Source organism: Squalius cephalus, assembly GCF_949319135.1.
Source record: "Squalius cephalus genome assembly, chromosome: 2".
Classification (NCBI taxonomy): domain Eukaryota; kingdom Metazoa; phylum Chordata; class Actinopteri; order Cypriniformes; family Leuciscidae; genus Squalius; species Squalius cephalus.
In genome coordinates this window covers 11,419,599-11,436,136 of record NC_137123.1, presented here as the reverse complement: position 1 = coordinate 11,436,136, position 16,538 = coordinate 11,419,599, and positions in this window count along the sequence as shown.

Sequence of the window (16,538 nt, the reverse complement as noted above, 5' to 3'; positions counted from 1 at the left end):
AAGAATGTTGTTCAAAAAATGTTTTCTGCCAACATTATGAGGACATTCATCAAATACTAATGACAATATATAATGATTTCATGAATAATTTCAAAAACACTTGCATAACCTTTATGTAAATTTAACAGGAAATTGTGTATACGAAAAACTAATGCCGAGTTCAGACTGCATGATTTTAGCCCCGATTTTGGCTCGCCGACAGGTTTTGAGAAATCGCAGACAAATGCCCGAAATCACAGGCTAATCGGTGCTCGTTCACACGAGTGACAATCACGCAGTGTGAATGAGCAAAGACGCGATCTGAGAGAATCACCGACGAGTCGCCGACACCCGTGAGATATTTGGCATGCTAAATATCTGGACCTGTCGGCGATTCAAAATCCTGCTGTGTGAAAGTGTTCTGACTGAAAACTACATCGGCGATGACCGACAGCCAATGAGAGAGCAAGATACAGAGCAGCGGGGAGTTCGGGGAGGAGGTATAGACCACAATATCAGTATTTTAATAGATATATTTACAATTATATCAAACAGAAACAAAGCACAAACATTTGCTTGACCAGCAGCACATTGCAACATTATTTATTTACCCCAAACTCTCTTTGCAGAACACACAGTCCTTGCTCCCCTTGTCTTTCCAGCCATTTCCTCATACATAATATGTTTTTCTTTTTCTCCTTTTTGCTGCAAATCAGTGCAAAGACAATTTGGATCGCAAGCTTCTTGCAGGCTATCATTTTTAATAACAATTTCAGTCTCGCGCGAGAACTGCGGTCTTACGCATGCGGGATTTTGCGCTATTTCCTTATCACTTCTCGCGTGTGTTTGGTTGTGAAACGTAGTTTGCGGAGCAGACAGAAGTTGTCGGCAATTCTTCCTCCTGAAAGTCATGCAGTGTGAAACCTCCTGTCGCAGATGCATCGTGCAGTGTGAACATACCAGCAACTGAATGTTACTCCAGATAGTCACGCAGTGTGAAAAGAACAGTGACCCGACTACTTTGAAAAGCGTGCAGTCTGAACTCGGCTTAAGGGACATGTTCCAAGGACGTTCTTTTAAAAGAGCAAACACAGCCTTATTAATCTGAAGTTATTGTCATTCTAATGTTTAAAGAATGTGTCAAGAATGTTGTTCTAAGAAAGTTTTCTCCCAACATTATGAGAACATTTAATAGACTTCTACAAACAATGTATAAATAAAGTTTTTTTTGCAAACACTGTACGTTGTGCCATCTGATGGTAACACCACCTACCAAACTGTGTCTTGTTCTGCAACTGATTCATCATAAATATTTATATTTTCCTCTAGTTCATTTTAAAGAAATAAAATCTCTGTCTGTTTATGTAACTATATTGCTGTCAGGACATGCAGGTCCTGCAACTTTTTAACCTTGGACCTATGAACATAATGTTAGTCATATCAGTTAACTTTTAACTTGCATATAAAATGGATTGTTTGGTAATGACACCCAATAAAGCAATTCTTGGACAGGGAAGTCAAACCATTTGCCTGGAAGGTTACCCAAATACCTGAAACAGCTAATCCAAGTTTTTTTTTTTTTAGGATTATTTGAAAATCACAGACACGTCTTATATCATGATATAATAAACTGAACATCCACTGTCTGCCACTCTGAAAATTATGTGCTCCCTATATAACTATACGTCTCTTTTTTATATCAACCAAATATTTTTTTCTTAGAAAAACAATACAAAAATACTCTTCATTAAGACAGTGTGTCACATGTCTGTCCTGTCTTGTGCTGCACTTGGGTGTTTTGTTATTTTGGGCCATGTGCTCATGTCATTGTCTGATCCCTCCCCCTTGTTATCTGATTATTGTTTGAGTTCTTCCACCTGTTCCCTCTTGATTTGTTCCCTTTATAAGTCCCCTCTTGTTTGCAGTCTGTGTCGGTACGTTGTCTAATGTTTCTTGTTCCCTGTGATCCTGCAGTAAGTTTCTTGTTCTGGTTTTGTGTTGTATTTAATAGTTATGTTTTACCTAGTGATGGCCAGATCGAGGCCTCGTGAAGCAAATGAAACAGTTGAACCAAATGTGCCATATTGTTTCGAGGCTTCGAATCAATCCGACACCCGTCTCAACGGTGACACCTAGTGGTCACTTGCAGGTGTTGATCTGAAACAACCTTGACGAGCCATTAAAAAAATGCGTTTTTTTTTATTATTATAATTTTCTAATATGTGAAGCTTGTAACCTATAGGCTCCTCACTGTCCATAATGTTATTTTGGTCATGAACAATGAATATTAATAAAATAATTCAAGCCACAATGTCTCACTTTTTCAGAGATTTTTATTAAAAAAATATTAATTTCTCTGCTGTGGAAGGACTTAGCCTACTTCTTTTTTTACAGATAATTTCTCCAGCCTTTGAAAAAATCCTCTCACAAGGGACACTTGTTGCTGGCATACAAAGATATTTTTTAGCAAGGACATACAAATGAGGAAAGATTACTGCTCTCTCTTTCCAGTAAGTTAGTGGATCATGAGTTCTGGGCAAATATGCATCGTTGATGTATTTTTTCACTTCCACTGTGGCATCAGCTGCAGTATATTGGGTACTCATATGTAGACCTATAAAATGTATATTCACACAATATTATATTATATTATATTCACATTGAAGCTATTTTTAACATGATTGGCAGTTGTGATTGGGACATTAGGTTGTAGGGCATTGGGCTATGGACTTTATAAACAGTGTCCCAAAAGTTTGTAATTATATTTCAATTATAATTATATTTCAATTATAATTATATTTCAAACAATGCATACATTGCATAGATGGCCCAACAGTGTCAGTAGCAGGCCTAGGTAGCCTACAGGGGGAATGCCATCCTCTGCACCCTGCAAAATGGCAGGATGAGTGCTCCTCAAATGGCGCATCATGGATGATGTATTGTTGCAGTAGGCTAGATACCGATCACAATACACACATCTCACTTTATTTGGGGTTTCTAAATGGAAATGCTCCCACACCACAGATGTACGGGATCTCTTCTGGGGAGCCTCCATTTTATCTATCCAAATCAATCTATCTATCTATATGAATCTATCTATGTATCTAGATATGTATCTATAATCTATGTATCTATATATGTATCTATCTATAACATGTATTTATATATGTATCTATAATCTATCTATATATGTATCTATCTATCTATAATATATGTATTTATATGTATCTGTAATCTATCTATATGTATCTATCTATTAGCCTAATCTGTCTATGTATATCTAGGCTATGTATCTATTAATGTGTCACTATACTCTGTCTGTCTCTAGCATCAGTCAATGTGTTGTGTAAATTTAAATGTAAGCCTAAATTGCCTATAACTAATCAAATCGCACTATGTCACTATATCACCAAAAATCCGCTACCTCAAAGTCAAACTCCTCTCACAAAAACCCACGAGGTCAAAATGCGTTTATTTCACTTTTATACAGATGTGCGATTGTGTGGTTTGTTCCCGACCGTGTCAATCAAACGCTGATTCGGCGGACCACACCTGATGAAACACTTAGTGAAACACTTCGAGGCTTCGTTTGGTCATAGTCACGTGACGTGGGTGTTTCGAATCACGCTTCGGATCAGTGTTTCGACACATCTGCGCTTCGGGATCTCGCAAAGCTTCGGAACGACTGTTTCGCGTCAGCCATCCTTAGTTTTACCCCCTCGTGGGTTTTGTTTTGTGTTTGTTTTTCTTTATTGTTAATAAATATTCATTCTTCTGCACTTGAGTCCTCGCACCTTTTTGCACTCATCCCTACCGTGACAGAACGTACCGACCATATGAGGACTCAGCAGAGAAGAGGGGCGCAACTAGTCTCCTGTCCGCAATGGGAGCGGATTCTCCAATTTAAGGAGCTAGTCTCCCTCCGTCAGCAGGGGACGGAGGTGAGAGAGTTCAGCCAAAGGTTCAGCAGCGCTGCTGAGGGGCTGAACCTTAGCGAGGAGGCTCGAAAGGATTTATTTAACTATGCGCTTGATGAACCGATGGACTGGCTGATCCGAAGAGCCTTTGATGGGGTCAATTTTGAGGCGATGGTGGAGGGTCTCATTCGCCATCAGGAGAGGATCGCCAGCAGAGTGGTCCCAGTTCCGGTGGTCCCAGTTCCGGTGGTTCCAGTTCCGGTGGTCCCAGTTCCGGTGGTCCCGAGTCCGGTGGTCCCGAAACGGAGGAGGAGAAGGAAGAACCCCTCCGTGGCTATTCCGGTGGACCCAGTTCCGGTGGACCCAGTTCCGGTGGACCCAGTTCCGGTGGACCCAGTTCCGGTGCCTGAGCCTGAGCCGGTGGTGCCAGTCCCAGTGCCCGAGCCGGTGGTGCCAGTGCCTGAGCCGTTGGTGCCAGTTCCAGTGCCTGAGCCCGAGCCGGTGGTGCCAGTTCCAGTGCCTGAGCCGGTGGACCCAGTTCCAGTGCCTGAGCCGTTGGTGCCAGTTCCAGTGCCCGAGCCCGAGCCGGTGGTGCCAGTTCCAGTGCCTGAGCCGGTGGACCCAGTTCCAGTGCCTGAGCCGTTGGTGCCAGTTCCAGTGCATGAGCCCGAGCCGGTGGTGCCAGTTCCAGTGCCCGAGCCCGAGCCGGTGGTGCCAGTTCCAGTGCCCGAGCCGGTGGACCCAGTTCCAGTGCCCGAGCCGGGGGACCCAGTTCCAGTGCCCGAGCCGGTGGTGCCAGTTCCAGTGCCTGAGCCGTTGGTGCCAGTTCCAGTGCCCGAGCCGGTGGTGCCAGTTCCAGTGCCCGAGCCGGTGGTGCCAGTTCCAGTGCCCGAGCCGGTGGTGCCAGTTCCAGTGCCCGAGCCGGTGGTGCCAGTTCCAGTGCCCGTGCCGGTGGTGCCAGTTCCAGTGCCCGAGCCGGTGGTGCCAGTTCCAGTGCCCGAGCCGGTGGTGTCTGAGCCGGTGGCGTCTGTTCCTGGGCCGCTGGTGTCTGTTCCTGAGCCGGTGGTATCTGTTCCTGAACCGGTGGTGTCTGAGCCGGTGGCGTCTGTTCCTGGGCCGCTGGTATCTGTTCCTGAGCCGGTGGTGCCTGTTCCTGAGCCTGAGCCAGTGGCGTCTGTTCCTGAGCCGGTGGCGTCTGTTCCTGAGCCGGTGGCGTCTGTTCCTGAGCCGGTGGCGTCTGTTCTTGAGCCGGTGGCGTCTGTTCCTGAGCCGGTGGCGTCTGTTCCTGGGCCGCCCGACGGACTGTCGTCTCCGCCCTGGCCGGTGGCGTCTGTTCCTGAGCCGGTGGCGTCTGTTCCTGAGCCGGTGGCGTCTGTTCCTGAGCCGGTGGCGTCTGTTCCTGAGCCGGTGGCGTCTGTTCCTGGGCCGCCCGACGGACTGTCGTCTCCGCCCTGGCCGCCCGACGGACTGTCGTCTCCGCCCTGGCCGCCCGACGGACTGTCGTCTCCGCCCTGGCCGCCCGACGGACTGTCGTCTCCGCCCTGGCCGCCCGACGGACTGTCGTCTCCGCCCTGGCCGCCCGACGGACTGTCGTCTCCGCCCTGGCCGCCCGACGGACTGTCGTCTCCGCCTGGCCGCCCGACGGACTGTCGTCTCCGCCCTGGACTCCCGAACTTTGTGTGCCTCCCTGGCCTTCTGAATGGTCCATTCCCCTTTTCCCGCCCTGGTCTGTCCCTCCCGTCCCGCCCTGGTCTGTCCCTCCCGTCCCGCCCTGGTCTGATGGAGCGTCTGGTAGCCGCTCCGTAGGGAGGGGGTAATGTCACATGTCTGTCCTGTCTTGTGCTGCACTTGGGTGTTTTGTTATTTTGGGCCATGTGCTCATGTCATTGTCTGATCCCTCCCCCTTGTTATCTGATTATTGTTTGAGTTCTTCCACCTGTTCCCTCTTGATTTGTTCCCTTTATAAGTCCCGTCTTGTTTGCAGTCTGTGTCGGTACGTTGTCTAATGTTTCTTGTTCCCCGTGATCCTGCAGTAAGTTTCTTGTTCTGGTTTTGTGTTGTATTTAATAGTTATGTTTTACCCCCTCGTGGGTTTTGTTTTGTGTTTGTTTTTCTTTATTGTTAATAAATATTCATTCTTCTGCACTTGAGTCCTCGCACCTTTTTGCACTCATCCCTACCGTGACACAGTGAGAGTGATTCTGTTGAATATAATATATAATGAAGCACAGTAAAATACATGTAAATTCTGAATGTATAGAACAGTTTGGGATATGATTACTGATGAAGATTGCATTCACAATTTATTTCCTGTTTTACATTTTAGTGTTGTCAATAGCAAACAAAAATCACAGTGTATAATTTGATTCTCCTATAGTCTGTGAGTATCAGGTAATTCAATTTAAACTGACCTTTATGTGTTGATTCCATAATGTCTCACGCAGTTTGTTTTTGTCATTCAGAGTCTCTCTGTTCTTGACTCACCGTTTGATTTGAAATCAAGAAACTGGAAGTGTCTAAACTGAACCTTGCCCGTTGAATATCATCCCGACGCCGCCCATTGGTTGTATATTAGACCTCTGCAGTATATTTTCAGCTGTACCAACCCTGAGAGAGAGGAGACTATGGGTGCACAAAAGCTCTGCTCCTCATTTAACAAGTGCTCTTTTGACAGGTGGCATCTGAAAACATAATGAATAAAAGCAACCCAGCTAGCAGGGAACGTTCTCAGAATGTTGGCTAACATTCCCTACAAGTTTGGTTAATGTTTTAAAGAAAACATTTGAATGTAATGTTCAAAGAATGTTTTAAGGATGTTTTTTCAGTTCAAATAATGTTTCTATAAGGTTAAATGTAAACTAAGATATAACGTTTTAACTGTAACATTTTAAGGATGTTTTTAGAGAATGTTATCCTACACAGCAAAAACTCCAGTGTTAAATTAACTCTCCTGGGAGTTTATTTGATCCACACTCAAAGGGTTAAAGTCTTAAAATATGAGTGTTAACATTGAGGAGTGTTCAATTAACACTGAGGAGTGTTCAAATTAATGAGATAATTAAGTTATTAATTGTGTGATGATTAAGTATTATTGAAGACACCTGATGTTAACAAGCAGAAAATCTAATTTTAAGTTACCATTATGGAGAATAGTGTTTGCTTTAGTTGGGCTCTTGACCCTTAAACTATTAACTTTAGATTTTGTTTGGCTGTTCTAGCCTTGTTATATCAGTCAGATGGACAAAGAGAAAAGGTGATCAGGTGGTGTTGGTTATGTTTTGACATAATCATTAATTGACCTGAATCGCTAAACTCATTTACATTTAGTGATTAAACAAACGCTTTCATCCAAAGCGACTTACAGAAGACTAAAGTTTAGAGAGTTACGTTTGCCTCGTTGATTACAGCAGCACATGGATTTTATAGCATACGATTTGTAGCATTTTCTATAGAATCAAACATTTCTTAAAAGTTATGTTCCAAAGATTTTGAAATAATGTTTTATTTAGACACACAGACAACAAGATTCAGCCTGTGAATCTCAACAATGGTGACAATAATAAAGCATGTTGCAGTGCATTCTGGGTGCCACCAATCAAAACTCATTCATGGCTCCCATCATGCATCATGCATCATCCCATCATGCATTGCAGTATGAATAAATTATGATCTGGATTGTCTTATTTATTTCATTTGCCACCATTGTTGAGATTCATACACTCAATCTTGATGTCTGTTTGTGCCTAAACATTTTTTTTTTTTTTTTATCAAAACAACTTTTAAGAAATACTTTGGATTATATTGAAAATTCTGGATCTAATTTTTTTAGAATCACTGTGATGCTGTAATCAACAATATAAATCTAAGTCAGAGATTAGACTCTAAATGAGTTTTGTGACTCAGGTCAAGTGATGATTATGTCAAATCATAACCAACAACATCTGTCAGTTATAACATGCAAGTGTGTCCTTACAACAGCCAAACAAAACCTTAAGTAAAAAATGTAAGGGTCAAGAGACCAACTAAAACAAACACTATTCTCCAATGGTGACTTAAAAATAGTGATTTTCTCCTTCAGTGATTCTGCTTGTTAACATCAGGTGTCTTAAATAATGGTCAATCATCACTCAATGAATCACTTAATTATCTCATTAACTTTTACATTAACGTTTTTGCTTTGTACGTTTTAGGAGAACATTCTGGGAACCAAAATAAAACTACCCGCTGAAAACATTATTAGAACTTCATGGTAATGTTCTCAGAACGTTTTTAGAACAAAACATTTCTAGCTGGGAAGGCTGGTGTGGAGAAGGTTTCTCACTACACCAAACTAGCAATCATTTTATCACAGCAAAATCCCCAGTGTTAAATCAACTCTGCTCCAGTGTTAAATCAACTCTGCTCCAGTGTTAAATCATCACAGTAAAATCCCCAGTGTGAAATCTACACTGCTCAGAGTACATATGATCCCACTCTACAGAGAGATACAATAACACTGAAGCAGTGTTGAAGTTAAATGGATAATTAAGTAATTCATTAAGTGATGATTGAGCATTAGTGATGAACACCTGCTGTTAACAAGCAGAATCAGTTTCTTGATTTCAAATCAAACAGTGCGACAAGAACACTGGACTACAACTGACTTCAGCCACAGTCTAAGATGAAATCAACTGAAGAGAAAAGAAGACATTAAATCTGTGAAGATCTCAGCAGAGGAGGATTAAACAACTCCACAAACAGCATTACCAGCTTCACTTATTACTAACCAGACTGACTTTATTTCTGGCAGAAGCTCTTATTGAGAATTATTAGAGGTTTAGATTTTGATATTTTAACACGTTGAATACCAACAGGGCGTGGCCTGAATACACTCTGTCTCTATTGCACGAGAAGGCCATATATGGTTTATGAAAGATTTCTATATTAAAGATCACTAATAGTTGTCGATTTATTTTTTGCATAGACTACACAGAATCTTTAATTTTACCATTTTGTGTGTGTTTGTGTAATTTTGTCACAATATCTACTTTATACAACATGTTACACATTTTATTCATGCTATGCATTATCGTCATTTGTCTGAACTTATCATTAACTGCAATCGCCGAAATTAGTCAGTTGAACTGTTGAACTGGGCTTCAAGAATTATTATGTGTCAAAATGTTTCTTAAGGCCTGAAGACTAAAAATTTACTGTTTAATGTTATGTATCTGTATTATTTTTTTCTTTATTAATTTTTATAATCATTTCATAATGTATTTTGTCAAGTCAGAGTTTTATGTGCATGTGTTCAGTGCATGAGGAGACTATAGATAGAATGAACCATGTGAAGATCATGTCACATGAGACAGGTGGTTGAGCTATATTTTGTAGAGGGTTTGTAAGATGTAACATGTTTCCAACTGATGCAGATGTAAACAACAAAGATAGTTCTTAATATGGAAGTGGTTTGTGCGATGTGTTCGTATGACATATACGTTCCATTTTTAAAGCTAAGCAACATAGTTTGTTACCTTAAAAGGAAGCTGCTCTGTAATGTATATAAGCTCTATCTTACTGTTCCACCTCAGAGAAACAGAGGCATGAGAAACAGAGGCATAGGAGAAACAAAGGCATGAGGCTGAGAAACTTAATGGCATGAGAAACAGAGGTATGAGGGCAGAGAAACATAAAGCCAGAGAAACCATTTACATCTAGCATGATGGGATGAGAAGATAAAGAAATGGGGAACAGAGAAATCTGGGATGAAGACCTCTCATGTAGCCTTATGTTCTTATATGCTTGTTTCTCTCTGTCTGACACATGATACATAATAAATTGAATCTCTTGGCAAAGGTAACTGGTGTAGCTTCCGTGATTCAACCATATAGGGGAAACCATGATTTTTAAATCTACAAGGCCATTGGCACATAGCCTGTTAAACCATATTTCACATTCTCATGCTATGAGCTACAAGTGTTACATGATTGATACTCTTCAAAATATGTGAATGGCGCAGAACACAACCAAGCAACAGCGAGAGAGAGGAGTATGTTTTTTATTAAAATCTCTTGCAGAATGCAATATTTACTTTTCTTACTGTAAACCTTTGTCATAAAAGCTATTAAAGTGACATAACTGCACTAGTCGACAGACGAGCAGAGAGCGCCGAATACCGTAGATAGGCCTTTAGCAAAGTTACTCATACACTGTAACAGTTGTTCTAACTAACACTTTTTAGTAACTTTACTTAATGGCTTAACTTAACTAGAAAAATGGATTAGTTCACCCCAAAATGAAAATGTCCTAATAATTTACTCACCCCAATGCCATCCAAGATATCTTTCTTTCCTCAGTGGGAGAGAAGTTATGTTTTTTGAGGAAAACATTTCTGGATTTTTCTTCTAACAATGGACTTCATTGGTTACCATTGTTTTTAAGTCCAAATCAATGCAGTTTCAAAAGTCTTTGAAGTGTTTAAACGGGCTGTACGTGATCACAGCTGAAGAGGTTGTTATCTAGCGAAACGATAGGTCATTTAAAAAAATATATATATAATTTATAGACTTTTTACTTTCAATAGTTCGGATTGAGCTGATACACAAACGGACAGGGAACTACGTCATCACGTTGAAAGGTCACGCCGGCGCCGTATCTTACGTACAATCGCATTGTAAACAGTGGGGCGGTAATTCTGCCGGCGCCGGCGTGACCTTTCAATGTGATGACGTAGTTCCCTGTCCGTTCATTTGACATTCAGTTTGTCAAATGTTAGATTATGTATTCAGTGTGTTGAAAACCCATATCTGTTAAATTAGTTTTTTTAATTCGATCACATAGCATGGAACATAGCAAGTGTTTGTTTTAGTTGGGCTCTTGCCCCTTGACTTTTTAAATATAATTATTTTTCCGGCTGCTTTAACAGTGTGTTTATAAAACAGGTTTGTTATGTCAAAGAAAACACAGAGAAAATATGTTTCAATTATTGATTAGGTTTTGATAGTGATAAAATTATCATGTAGTGACTTGATTAAATGATATTATTCTGAGCTCAGTCTCTGATTATATGGGAGATGTGTTCATTTTGCATTATTGATTAAAGCAGCCCTGTGATTTTACAGCACAAGGTTCTTCACAAATAAAATGGCAGATGTAGTTCTTGTTTCTCTTTCCTTCAGTGATTCTGCTTGTTAACATCAGGTGTCTTCAATAATTCTCAATCATCACTCAAGATGAGATTAATTATCTTAATTATCTTAATTATCACTTAATTATCTCATTAACTTCAACACTGATTCATTGTTACATTTAATACTCTGTAGTGTGGACACATATGTACACCACTGAGGGGTGTTCATTTAACACTGGGGATTTTGCTGTGTAGCTTATTGGACGAGAAGGCCAAATATGGTTTATGAAAGATTAAATCATCATATAGTGTTTGATTCACTGATCATATTCAGAGTTTAGTTTTTGATTATATGGATATCATGTTATTAATATGTGATATTTAAAATTTTAGGGTTGTTTTGTTTGTTTTATGGAGAGTTTGGTTAATCAGACCAATAAAGGCTTTTCATTTCAACTCTTCCTTTTTATACAAATGTGTCATTAATTAAGTACAAATTATAAAATTATTTCGAGGTCAGGTAAAAATCATATATACTGTAGACACTGGTTCATGAGATCGCCCCTAGTGACGAACCATTGAAATTTTGAATCATTTCAAACATGACATGTAACGAAGCCTCATTTTCTGAAATCATGTGATATTAGCATTTTGATGAGTTTGATACGTGTTCCGAATCGTTGGTTGAAAACAAATGATTCATAAAAAGGTTTGGAGCTTCACGAAGTTTGTTTCAAAAGCACCCCACTAGCGTCCTTGTCAAAACAAAAAACATGCTGCCCTGAAGCGACGTGCGGTTCAACCTGTTCGATCTTATCAAGAGCTTCTCAGGAAGTTTTGCTTTTCTTATGAACAGCTGCATTTTTCTAATTTCTTGTGAGTTTATATATTTGCTCAATATACAAATCTATCTATCTATCTATCTATCTATCTATCTATCTATCTATCTATCTATCTATTATTATGGACCAGTTGACCCTTTGCTAAGCTCTGCCATTTAGTTACTGTTGTTAACTTAGACTGGCCGTACAGAACATCCCATAGGAATGAACTGGAGATTTCCATGAAACGAACTGCATTATTTTCAGTAAAATGTGCTCATGAACAATGATAACATAATAGATCTAAAAAACTAAAAATCTGAAATAAAAAAATAGATACTGGTTCTTTAAGCACCAGAACATGATGGTTTTCTCTCATCTAATGATCCTACTCCTAAAGCTTTATTTCTGTCGACCACCATGTGTTTTATTGGATAATTATTGGCTTCCAAGCATGAAACAATTACAATTTGAAAGATATTTATAAACTAATACTTTTTCTTTTGTTCTTTTGTTTCACTGCAGTTCATAGTAATATGAATGATCTTCAGTATTTCGCATGATTGTTTCACTTATGTTTGTACAATAAACTGTGTGTTGGGCAGGAGCGTAGCCACGGGTGTGCCAGGGTGTGCCGGTGCCACCCACAGTGGCAGCTGGCACACCTAAAAATGAATGCAGAATTATTTTTTATAGTCTCAATAAAAAATGTTTACTAAACTTGGGCTATTGTTGTTTACTTAGAAAATATTTTTTTTTTAAATCAACTCTTTCACGCGTAAGTTACACATATTTTAACTGACCCCTTGTTTCCATGGCGACGCGTCATGATTGTCACGTGACACACCGCAGCCACAATAACTAGATGTCTCGCTATTCGTTTTATTTCGTTTTTCCTTTTTTATCAAAAAATATTCACAAACTTGCTTACCATGTCAACTATCTGATATTCCGATTCTTCGTTTAAAAACCTTTATAAATTATCTTGATCTATAACGAGATGAGCGCTGCAGTTCAGAGAGTCCTGTCAGCCGGATTTACAGCACCTGAATTCCCCAGTTTCTCCCGAAATACATGAAAGTAAGTGGCTGTTGAACTGAGAGAAGAATAGAGTAAACTTTATAGTTCTGCTATGTGTGTCTGATATATGAATAAAACGTTGGCAAATTACATTAAAATAGATCTAGTTTTTCCAAACAAGCACGCAAATCAAAATGGATGAACGGCTAGTAACGTAGACTAACCATCTTCCGTACACTTTTCACCTTTCACCGCACGTCAGTGACCACCCCTCCGTTGCTGAGAGCATGACTAGCATGTTTGTGTTAGCATTCTCTGGGGGAATACCATAGACTGTAAAAAAAGATGGACAACGCCCCTTCACTCTCTTCCATTGGTGAGAACTGAAGCCGCCAGAGTCCCGATATGGCGCTGACATATTGGAACTTGAGTCTGCGCAGTAGGGATCTCGGGACCAGACCTGCGCAGTAGTGAGCAGGAAGTAAAGCCGCGAAATCAACGCTCCGCCCTCACCCTCGCAGAATGCACTGAGGGAGAGTGGATTCTGCACACTTTTTTAAAAATTGATTGCAGTACGACAAGAGGCTTGTTAAAATAAAGTAAATACAATCTCCTCTGTCCTCCGAAGATTCCGAAAAAATGTCCGTTGGTGCTTCAGTGACTACTTCGCTCAGAGAACCTGTCAATCACAGCTGTCAATCATGAGGTTACACCACCGCATCACGTAACTAACTAAAAACCAACTTATTTTTGAAACAGACACTTGAACTTACATCAGCGTGATGAAAACGACAGCAAATGAAAGAAACCACCTTTGGAAAAAATATATTTGAAGTGTAATTTAATTGTTAGGTTGCTCTTTACGTCCCGTTGAATAACACGGGGAGGCGGGGCTTATAACCTATACTAGGACCAGTCACCGGGGGGCGATCGAGATGTTTTGGCTTCACTTTTCAGGGCTTGTGCGGCACGCTTGGGGAATACCCATTGATTGGTCCACACTTTGATTGATGTCTTTTAGACCAATAGTTTTTGAGAAAAGTGGGAGAAAGTACCTCCTCCGCCTGTGTATGGAAGATGATAGGAGTTAACGATGCTCCGTACATGCATACAATGGTGTTGCGTACAGAGGGCATCATTTGATTTCAACCGCGAAAATGGACGATTAACTGATCAAGAAAACATCATTTAAGTGAATAAGAAAGGTGAGTACCTTTTTATTTGATTAAAATGTTAATTAATTGCTGCTTTAATAAGCTAGAGGACCATGCAAGTTAGACATGATTGTGTCCTGATATTAATCATGGCATGTGAGTTAAGCATTAACCACGTGAAACGTTAGTGAATAACCATATCTTTCTGAAGACAAAGAAGGACAAACAATTTGCATTGATTTAAAAAAAAAAACTTTTTATTACCGAAGGAAAAAACGTAAGAACATAAATTAGTAGTGTGTGTGTGTGTGTGTGTGTGTGTGTGTGTGTGTTTAACGTAAAGTTAAAACTATTTACATTTAACAAACTGATTAAAAAAAAAACAGAACTAGACATTAAACCTTTTTTGTGTGCACTGTTTGCAGTGTGTGTGTGTGTGTGTGTGTGTGTGTGTCTGTCTGTCTGTGTGTTTAACTATTTACATCTAACCAACTGATTAAAAAAATAACAACTAGACATTAAACCTTTTTTGTGTGCACCATTTACAGTGTGTGTGTGTGTGTGTGTGTGTGTGTGTGTGTGTGTGTTTAACTATTTACATCTAACAAACTGAATAACTGTGTGTATAACGTGTAATATTTATGTGGACAGACAACATTTATGGCAAAGCCAGTCAGTGTCTGGCACTTCCTCCACCCCAGCGCACTCCAGGTGGAACCATAAATGGCACAGGTCACACTGGACCCATTCATCTATGGTGTCATCTCCTGAGCCAGGTGGGACCACTTTTCTGCATATGGCGCAGTGTTCTCCTTCCTCTTCAGTCATAGGTGGTGCCTGCTTTTGTCTTTTGGCCTCCTGGGCTTGCCTTTTTTCCTCTTTTTTCTTTGCCATCTCTTCCTTCCGCTTTCTTTTCTTCTCTTCTTTTTCTTTCTCCTCTGCTTCTTTTTCTACCAGCAGGTTGAAATACTCATCACTGGTAATCACACGGGCTGGAAGCGGAATGCGACGCCTCACTTTCTCTGACCTCTCCAGGGCGGGGCTCATAAGGACGTTGGCCAGACTCTCGGGGATTACACCTGCTGCCACCAGGTAATTTTTAGGGGTTGCTCTTTTGCAAGTGGGGCAAGGTGTTTGAGTGCTGGATGGTGTTGCTGAAGGAGTGGCGTGAGTGCTGGAAGGAGTGGCGTGAGTGCTGGAAGGAGTGGCGTGAGTGCTAGAAGGAGTGGCGTGAGTGCTGGAAGGAGTGGCGTGAGTGCTGGAAGGAGTGGCGTGAGTGCTGGAAGGAGTGGCGTGAGTGCTGGAAGGAGTGGCGTGAGTGCTGGATGGTGTGGCGTGAGTGCTGGAAGGAGTGGCGTGAGTGCTGGATGGTGTGGCGTGAATGCTGGAAGGAGTGGCGTGAGTGCTGGATGGTGTGGCGTGAATGCTGGATGAATCTGCAGATGGGAGAATTCTCACCACCTAAGAAAGTAAAACATTTGTAAAACTCATTAGCAAACTTAAAAGAAAAGCATGTATCTTAGAGGATTAATTATCGTTGTATTAATGTTAAAATTACCTGGGTTGTGTCCACAGCACCCCTGGACAAAGGAAATATTCCAGCCTTGCGGAACCCAGCCTTAATGGTTTGGGCTGTCACAGCAGTGGGGTACACACTCTTGAGGAGAGAAGAGAACTGCTTCTTCCCCACGACTAGATCCCCTCGGACCAGACCCAGCCTGGCAGCCAAGGTGGAGAATGCAGTCTTTAGCGCAATATCCAGCGGCTGAAGGATGTGTGTGGTGTGGGCAGGAAGGCAAATAATTTCAACCTCATTTTCTCTACAGAACATGATTACATTTTTTGATACATGTGTCTCGTGTTGGTCCATGATTAATATCAGTGGTCTCTCCTTAGGGGCATACAGGATAAAATGGTGGAGCCATTTCAGGAATAGCTCCGAATCCATATATCCCTTATCCTGGATTCCATAGAGGGCGTTGGGGGGCCCATCCAGCCTATATGCAGTGCTTGGAAGGCAGCCGGGGTAAATAATGAAAGGTGGAATGCTGTCCCCGGCTGCATTCACACAGCAGTGCACTGTGATGTGCTCCCTGGTCGTCGTTTGCTGTTGGTAGACGTGTTTCCTCCCAGTCTGGCACAGGACCTTCTCCCTAGACCGCGGCTTGTCCCCAAAGCCAGTCTCATCGCAATTGAAGATGAGCTGTGGCTTTTCATCCAAGCCGTGCGTCACATAAAGGGCCTCATATATTTAAAAAAAAACCTCAATAGCCTCTGGTGTAGCACCATGCACTCTAGCTCTGTCAAGGGAGTCTGCCGTCCTTGAGGTCAGTTCCGGATGGCGGGCCTTAAAACGGGACCACCAGACATCACTTGGTCCCTTCTCTAAATTGACAGTGGTGCTGTCTGCTCTGCCACTCTCCTTAATTATCCCAGTCACAAGTATTTTTACTAATGACCTTGTTACTGGGAAGCCATGATCCGCCATCCAGAAAATAAAAGAAATAAGGGCGTCTTCCTCTGTGGGTGTCAGGGCCGA